The sequence below is a fragment of the Sorex araneus genome, chromosome 10 (genome assembly GCF_027595985.1).
Source record: "Sorex araneus isolate mSorAra2 chromosome 10, mSorAra2.pri, whole genome shotgun sequence".
Classification (NCBI taxonomy): Eukaryota; Metazoa; Chordata; class Mammalia; order Eulipotyphla; family Soricidae; genus Sorex; species Sorex araneus.
In genome coordinates, this window is record NC_073311.1 from 38,549,724 (window position 1) to 38,558,862 (window position 9,139).

Consider the following 9,139-nt stretch of genomic DNA (forward strand, 5'->3'; position numbering starts at 1 on the left):
GGATAATAGATGGGATTTTTTAGAGCCTAGTGGATGGCAAAATGACTGTATCGGGAGAGTTTTGATATGGTGGTCTGAATGAAATGCAGTTAGAAAAATCAGGAGTAATTAGATCCAAGGAATTGCCCAGAGTTCTCCTTCCTAGTAATAGAATGCATGGCAGTGATTCATAGGAAGGAGAAAAATCAAATCTTCACATTGTCCTTCAGAGATTGCTCATTAAATCTATCATAACTGCATTAGGATTTCCCTGACAAACTGAGCTCATAATTCTTGCAAGCATTTTTTCACTTGATAGGTTTTGTTCATTGCTCAGTGCTTTTGTCTCCTAGCATAAGAATCCTTCCTTACCCCCTTTATAAAAATGTACTTTTCAAGTATTCATTAAATTCCAACGTCTGTACACACAAAGGATACCACTTGGATGGACCATCCCTTCAGATAAACATGTTTAGCATCCCTGTCTCATCCCAGACATACCAACCCCACAGGCCTGTTGATGATGACATTTAGTGCTTTCCCCTCACCCACACACTCCTGCCATAGTCTGTTGTACACATTCTTATAGCTGCCCCTGACTTGAGGTTAAGGAGCTAGGTAGTTAAATTGCTAGGTAACAAAAAAGAAACCACGATTTTTGGGGAAAGGAGGGGGATGCGCCTTCTAAGCAATGATCGGGGTGTGTCTTTCTGACCATTTTTGGCAATACTTGGCCCTGTGAGGTGTTTTTGCTCAGGAATATGCCTACCAGCTCCCACTTGGTGGGCAGAGCTAATTTATTTTTCATTTCTCTGAATGCTCAGTGCTGGCGCTAAGGGCCTATCAGGGCTTCACCCAGCAGTGTGGATTGGACTAGGGAGAGGACCTTGTACATGGCAGCCATAGATGCTTATCATTTGAGTTCATTTCTTTTCTCTTTTTTTCTCAATAATTTTTTAACTTCCTTTTTAATTATTGTTATTGTTGTTGTTTTTGCTTTTTTGGTCATACCTGGTAATACACAGGGGTTACTCTGGCTCATGCACTCAGGAATTATTCCTGGCAGTGTTCAGGGGACCATATGGTACGCTGGGAATTGAACCCGGGTCGGCCGCATGCAAGGCAAACTCCCTACCCACTGTGCTATCGCTCCAGCCCACTTGAGTTCATTTCTTATTAATTCATTAGGGGGTGCTAGTGGAGAATCTGATGGGCCATACCTGAGGGTTCTCAAGGTCTATTACTACCTCTGTGGTCAAGGGTGTCACCCAGTAGTGCTTAGGTGGGGGGCATTGATGCCAGGGATCAAACCAGTTTGGTTGCATGCTTGGCTCTTACTCCCTATACTCTAGTCTGGGTTATTTTCTCTGGTCTGGGTTAATTTTTTTAGAGAAGATACTATTAAAAACCCTTACACCCTCTAGGGGTCAGGCACAGATTTGGCTGAGTGCTTTTCTGTGGCATGTGTTAACTAGTAAATATAACACATTACAAGATCAACAGTGATATGAGGGGTGGGGGAGAGAAAAGAACACACGTTTAAGTAAAGCACTGCTATTCCTGGTATAATACTAAAAATAGTGTTTTATTTTTTGGGGGGTTATATTCTAAGTGAACCCATCCTTTCAGAAAGTGCAACACATTTGGGGAATCATTTTAAGGAGGGTAGACATTTCTTTCAAGCTCATTCCATTTCTGATTTGTTGGCTTAAAACCATTTTGGACGTATCTCACAAAGAGAATTCAAAGAAAGTATTTTTATTGATCTTTACAATAGTTTCATTTTTGCATGAGGAAAATTACTTCAATTTGGTTTTTCCCTTAGAGCAAGGTCTCTGGTTAGAAATATTTCAGAATCTTTTGTTTTGAGATCATAGAAAATCTATTTCCAACTGCATCACACAATACAGGGAATTTATTCACTCATGCAACTAAAAAGTCCAAAGTTAGAAAAGCCTTCGATTGGAGTCAATCCAGAGTCCCTCCTGGGCTCTGCTTCCATTTATCCGCTGCTTCTGCTTCTCACATTTCGGGTTCAGACCGTTTCCCTGTTTCCCTCCGGTAGTAACGATGACAGCCCAGGGACTCATTCTCACACAACCCCGTGAGGAAACCAGCTTCTTCTTAAAGATGCACTTAGTAACTATTTTAGGCTTTATGTCTGCTATCCAACTGTTATATACCTCAGGTTCTTTAACTTTCAGAAAAATAGAAATTTACAGGAGACTAAAACTTCCCCCAGATAAATTTGACTGGGGGCAGGGGCTTATGCATGCAGAACAAAAGGAGCAGAGTAGAGAGAGAGATTCAACCAGGCTGACACCGAAAGGGACAGTGGTTTTTAAGACGTGAGAGGTCTGCAACAGGATAACAGACAGTGTCTGTTGTTTAACCAGTAAAGTCTGTCCTCTTGTGAGCAGCGTGACTTTCTCCCGTGGATAGTCAGTGTCTAGCTGTGTAACAGACATTATACTGAGGGTGCAACACGATGCTGTAATCTGTGTCAGTTCAGTCAGGGGCGGTAGATAGGGTTCACTCTCAGTGTGGGCTGTTCTCACAGGCCCTTCTCTTGGGCTTTTTTAATCTTTGTGTTCAAGTTCAAGCTTTGGGGAAGTAACAGGTCCAGGATGGGTGGGAGATGGTCCTGCTGTTCAAGCTGTGATGAGGGGGACAGGCATTTTTATAGATTGAATCTTGAGTGGTAGTTATAGAGTACATCCATTTCTTCTTTGGAAATCCTACCTGGTTGGTTGTTGTAGAACCAATCTTACTGGCTGTTACATAGGCGATCTGATTGATTGTTCTCTTCACCATTTACGTAGGGGGTTACTAATCAGTCAATAGAAACAGCTGAAGGGCAGGGAGGGCTATGTAACTACAGATCATGAGTCACTTGGATTGTTGAGGTGGCTGCGTTGGATGTGGAGGTTGCTGTGGTACTCCTGTGAATTGTAAATAAAGAGCTGCAACGCTGAAGACATCTGTCTGTCAGAATGCTATACTTCCATTCAGAGGAACCCGGAAGCTAGCCATTTCGTTCTAACACTTGTCAGTATGCTGAAAATCAGGATGTGACTGTCATTGGGCTTAGTATCAGGATGTTTCATGGCGGTGGGCCTAGTTATGATGGAGTGGGGAGCAGGGGGAAGTGGGGAGACAGTTTCCCTCAGTCCCTATTCTGTTTGATAATTGGTCGACTCTGCTTCTGTAATGCAAAAGTAGGCACACATACTGTGTGAATGAGCATGGCCTTGTTCCAATAAAACTTTATCTTTTTGGATTTCCTATAGTTTTCATGCATCATGAAATACTCTTTGGATTTAAAAAATATAATTACCTAAAATATGAAACGTTCTTAGCTCAAAGACTGAACCAAAATAGTTGGATGACTCACAGACCATAATCATCTGAGTTCTGACTTAAAAGATTATCAGACTGAGGCGATAACTCAAAGGGCTGGAACCATGCTGGCATGTAGGAACCCTGGGTTTAATCCTAGCACTGAATGGCTGGTCAGCTCTGGAAACTCTAGAAGTGACCTCTGAGTGAGGGCAGGGCCATCTCCTGCCAATAAGAAGAGCATCAAATTTTAAGCAAAATTTACTCGTCTGTATATTCCCTTCCCTTCATATTCCCTCTCCTCCCTCTCCCTTTCCCTCTCCCTCCCTCCCTCCCTCCCTCCCTCCCTCCCTCCCTCCCTTCCTCCTTCTTCTTTCTCTCTCTCTCTCTCTCTCTCTCTCTCTCTCTCTCTCTCTCTCTCTGCTTTTGGGCCATACTTCATACCTGATGGTACTCAGGCTTACTCTTTGAACTGCACTCTAGGATCGCCCCTGGAAAGGCCCAGAGAACCAAATGGAGAGCTGGGGATCAAACCTGTACCAGCTGCAAGAAAGACAAGCACTTGACCTTCTACTCTGTTTCTCCAGTCCCTCCTCTTCATATTCTTTCTCGAGATAACCCCATTTGGACCATTTAAGGGCTAATACCTTCTGAGTTTTTATCTACTACTCAAACTGCTTGCTTTTCTCCAAATAAATGACTATTATCTGCTTGCTTGTCCTCACCATTGAGAAGGTTTAGTGTTTTTCAAATTCCTAAAATCAAAATCTGCTAGGAAATTTGCTTCGCATAAAACAAATCCAGCTTAAAGACTCCTTGGTATTCCCTTGCTCCAGGATGATACTTCTGTTTTCTTTTTCTTGCTAACATGTTTACAGGAAAAAAAAGCAAAATACATTTGACCCTGGGACAATATGGGTCTGAGATGCATAACTTCATTTATACTCTGATTTTATTTTTAAATCTTCCTGTTCCTACACCCGTGAATTCAACAAACCTCAGTTATAGTTGGCTAAAATTACAGAATCAATGAGGTGTTATAAGGGTCTATATTTGGGATCTCAGCATCCCTAGAGTTTGTTAGGGGGCGAAGAGGGTCCTCATCTACCAATGACACCAAAACATGACAGTAACTGAATTTCGGGGGAGTCCTTGATTAAAAAACAGGTTTTAGAGTACATGGGGGCAGGTATTCCTAAATGCCAGGTTATACAGAGGTAAAAAATATTCCCATTTCCTCCTTTAGGAATGAATACAAACAAAAATTAATCAGTTCTTATTTTTTTATTTTTTAATTTTTTTTGCTTTTTGGGTCACACCCAGCGATGCTCAGGGGTTACTCCTGATTCTGCACTCAGGAATTGCTCCTGGCAGTGCTTGGGGGACCATATGGGATGCCGGGGATTGAACCCGGGTCGGCCTCGTGCAAGGCAAACGCCCTACCCGCTGTGCTATCGCTCCGGCCCCAGAAATTAATCAGTTCTATGACATCAGACTGAAGAATGTCTCTACAGTATCTGTCATCTTTTGCACTTTTTGCAGATTTGGTGAGAAGAAATCAGAATTGAGTGTTTCACTTGTACATAATGATCCAACTATGACTAAAGGATGTACCCAAACATTTGAGATACTGCTTTTGATTTGCTTCTGTTCAACCACCCTCCTACATTCTTGAGTATCTTGGCCATGAGGCTCCTGCCTTCCCTTCTTCCTGCTGTAAAGCTGCATCTCTTAATCTCACCTTCTCTCTGTCCAACTGATTAATTTATTTATCAAGTGCTTTGGCGTCTCTATTCCCCCCTGTCTCTTGAAAAGAATGTTCAAAATGAGAATACTCATGGATTTAATCTTTTACTGGTACAGTTTACAGCTTTTATTCACTGTTGTACATTAAATACAGTTCTAGGCTCTGAAAACAAAGAACATTTCCCCAAACTGTGACCCAACTCTTAAGATGCTCGCTGTCTTTTATGGGCAACAGAAACGTTATCTGACAATTTATACCAGTGTAGATGCTCTATAAAACAGAACTGAATGGTTAGGAAGGAAAGAACACAGCAAAAGTGCACAGAGAAAATGATGCAGTTACATTAAGAAAAGAAAGAAAAAAGGGAGGAGACCAAAATAGAGAATTCCTGGCCAAAAATACTGTTAGTTGAGCCACAAAATGATTACTTCCAGAAAGAAGAAGTATTGCAAAGATGTATTGAGTAGATGAAATGTCTAATGAGACCATAAATGAGGAGAATTGCTTCTTATAGTGCGTGAGAAGATAATTTTTATCAGATAATGAAATTGTTTTCAGTCTTCAGAATGAAAATGAATCCCTTGCTAATGCAAATCATGCTAATAAAGGGAGTGAGAGAGAATGTCAGAATTATACTTGGCTAGCAGTAGGCAGAAACCAACCTAAATAGTCTAGGGGAAAAAAAAAGGAAGATAATGAAGTAATCAAAATAATTGCCTAATGGGGGATGTGAAAGATCTGAAATGTTAAATTATAAATGTACATTTTTGAGAAAAATGAGGTGACCTTAAGAAATGGATTAGAAACCCAAACTCATGTGCAGGGTAGAAGCAATGCTTTTTATTAGCAAAGCTAAGGATTAATTAAATCTTAGGAAGCTCTTTGAAATCCACAAGTGCGAGTCACATCAAAATACAATGCAACTGGTAGAGTGGTATCATAATTAATGATTACCATGAATTTCATTATTAACTATGCTTAGTCATTGTTCGCATGACAGATATAAAGTAAAAAGGACAAAAAAAAGGTGTTATTTAAAGCTAAAATGGGGTAGGTGAATGTAGTCCTTCTAGTGAGGAGATGTAATTTTACCTTTCCTTAGAAACTATCTTGAGACCCATCCTGTAAAAAACTAAAGCACACCGATGGGCATGAGCACTCGTGGGCTCTCCGGGAGGCTCTGTCTCACAGCCGGAGTTCGGTGCTCTGGAACTGTTGTGTGTGGCTGTTGATCAAGGGCAGGCAATGGAAGGAAGAAGGCCAAACTGGTTGCTCAATCAGTTTATTTCATTCTCTTTCTGCTTCTCTCCTGGCTCTGGATCTCTCTCTGGATCCCTGGATCTGGCCCCCCAACCCACTCTTACAGCCTAGTTAACCCCCCGCCCCCAGCATGAGGGGGTTAGGGCGTACACATAGGTGTGGTCACAATCAATAGGGTACAGTTCCTTTCCCTCAGGGGATGCTTCTCCTAGGACTGATTCTCTTTCATCAGGAGGATCCACCCAAGGGCAGAGTCCCATGAGTGTGTTTCTCCTCTCCTCATCCAGAAAACATGTAAGAATTCATAATATTAATCATTTTGTATGGACACAATAAGAAATGCATTAAAGCTTATAGAATTGCTCTCCTGGAGCCATCTTGATCTCAGACTAAAGTGCTCAGGCCAGATCAGTCTTTCCTATCCCTAGCAGGGTGCTAGTCTCATCATTACTTTTGGATCATGACAGCATTTGTCTATGATCAAGCTCTTAACTTATAGTTAAGAATTAGGCACTTTGGCCAGGCCCATTCAATGCCAGGGTAGCACATAACTCACCGCTTGCCCTGGATCTGTCCTGTCCCTCGTTGGGACCCTGCTTTTGGGATGCTAGGAACTGAGGGCAACTGAGGCTTAAGTGGAGAAAGCAGATGCCTGGGAATAATTAAGTCCCAAGTTACAAAAGCATAATATTGTCTTCTTGTGTCTATACAAAAAGGACATTGCTTTAAAGTAAATTAATCAAAAGGCATAAGGAGAGGAAAAAGGCAATATTAACTTATAATATAAGTTCAGTATCCTAGGAAGGTCTGACCTTACAAATTAACAGAGTCATATTAGGGGGAGAAGCTGATAAACTGTTGTTGGGGAAGAGAGCATAGAGAAGTGATTACAGCTAAACAAAGGGATGGGAGAGATTTGGGAACACCTTGATGGGTGAGACTGGGTTAAGCCTAAACTCCGGGAAAAACCGGGACAAGCTACTCATGGCAAGGGGGGAGAGGACAAAGTAATGTCATCCTACACCATCCCAAGCCTGATGAGCAAATACTGGCCTTTGACCAGCCTCCCTAGAAAATGAGGGCAGGCCATGGAAGACAGAAGCTTATCTCTTGCTTCAGCTGTATAATTTCAAAGATGGGCAGCAGAATTTCGTCCTTTATCCATTCGTCTGTTATTGGGCAGTTGGGTTGTTTCCAGATTCTGGCTATGGTGAATAGTGCTGCAATGAACATAGGAGTGCAGGTGGTGTTTCTGCTGTGTGCTTTTGGGCCCCCAGGATATATTCCCAAAAGTGGTATTGTTGGGTCAAATGGCAGCTCAATTTCTAGTTTTTGAGAAATGTCCATATTGTTTTCCAAAAAGGCTGGACCAATCGGCATTCCCACCAACAATGAAGGAGAGTCCCTTTCTCCTCACATCCACACCAACACCAGTTGTGTTTGTTCTTTTGGATGTGTGCCAGTCTCTGTGGTGTGAGATGATATTTCATTGTTGTTTTGATCTGCGTCTCCCTGATTATTAGTGATGCAGCAGAGTGTAGTCCTTTAGGGGAAAAGATTTGTTGTGACAGAGTCATTTAAAAATTAATAAATGGAGTCAGACTTAGCTAGAGGTCAGAACAAGCCCTGCATGCTCAAGAACCTGAGTTTGATACCCAGGACAAATGTGCCCTTGCTCAGCACTGCTGGGTATCATCCTAGCATTCCTTGAGTGACCCTGTTGGCCCCAACACCATGAGCTTCAGTTCAGACAGTTGGCAGAGTTCCGATGATGGGAGCTTTTGGAGTGGCTCCCAGGTTCTGAGCATAAGCTTCAGAGGCCCCTGTCCCTCGCTCTTTAAAAATAAAAAACCTAGAATCCCCGGCCTAGAAAGAGGCAGTAGCCATATGGTTTGACAGGAAAAGGGAAAGGGAAATGAATTTCTCGGGGACATAAAGTGAAAAAGAAAAGAAAGAGCCTTGAGAGGCAGAGGGGGGAAACAGAGAGAAAAGAGAGCCTTTTGCTGCCCATACAGAAACCTTTGGGATAGATGGGTGTGCTCTGCCGGTCCCTAGGGAAGACGATTAACCGGAACAGTTTAGGAATGGAGCAATTCTGAGCCACAGATGATTGAAAGATGTAGACCAGACTAATCTCAGGATTTTAGTATGAAACAGCTCCTAGCAGGCAGAAATCCATGTACAAAGTGGGGTTGGGGTGGGTGACAATTTGGAATTAAGGCGCGAAGTGTGAGGCTGGATAACTCACTTATTGCTAGTAGTGCTAACTAAATAGCATTTTTAAGTTTGGCTGATACTTTGAGTTTGATTTTACACACACACACACACACACACACGCACACGCACACACCACTTTTCATAAATTTGAGTTTGGCTGAGTCTGCACAAACTTTAGACCATTTGGAGATGTTCCATTTGATCACATTAAAAGATACTTGTGAATTCCATGGAATAAACACTAAACCAAGACAACTACAATTTTAAAAGATCCTAGCCTGAAAATAACTTCAGAAAACAGGACTAATCTATAGGTAATCTTTTTTAAAAAACCTTAAGATTTTAAGTATAATAAAACATTATTTTCTGAGAATCAGTATGGAAGTTTGCATAGAGGTATCATCCGTTTATATATTTGATTTTCCACATTATTTTTCTCTCCCTGAAAACCTTCAAAAGGTGTGCTTCATAGTTATTTTTCTGCAGCCACTGCCTTAGGCCTCACTCTGTTCTCTACCCTGCATATTTTTCTTGGCATCATTTTTAAATTGTTTTCCAGTCCCTTAGAATATATGAACAAGTCCTATTTGGGGAGTT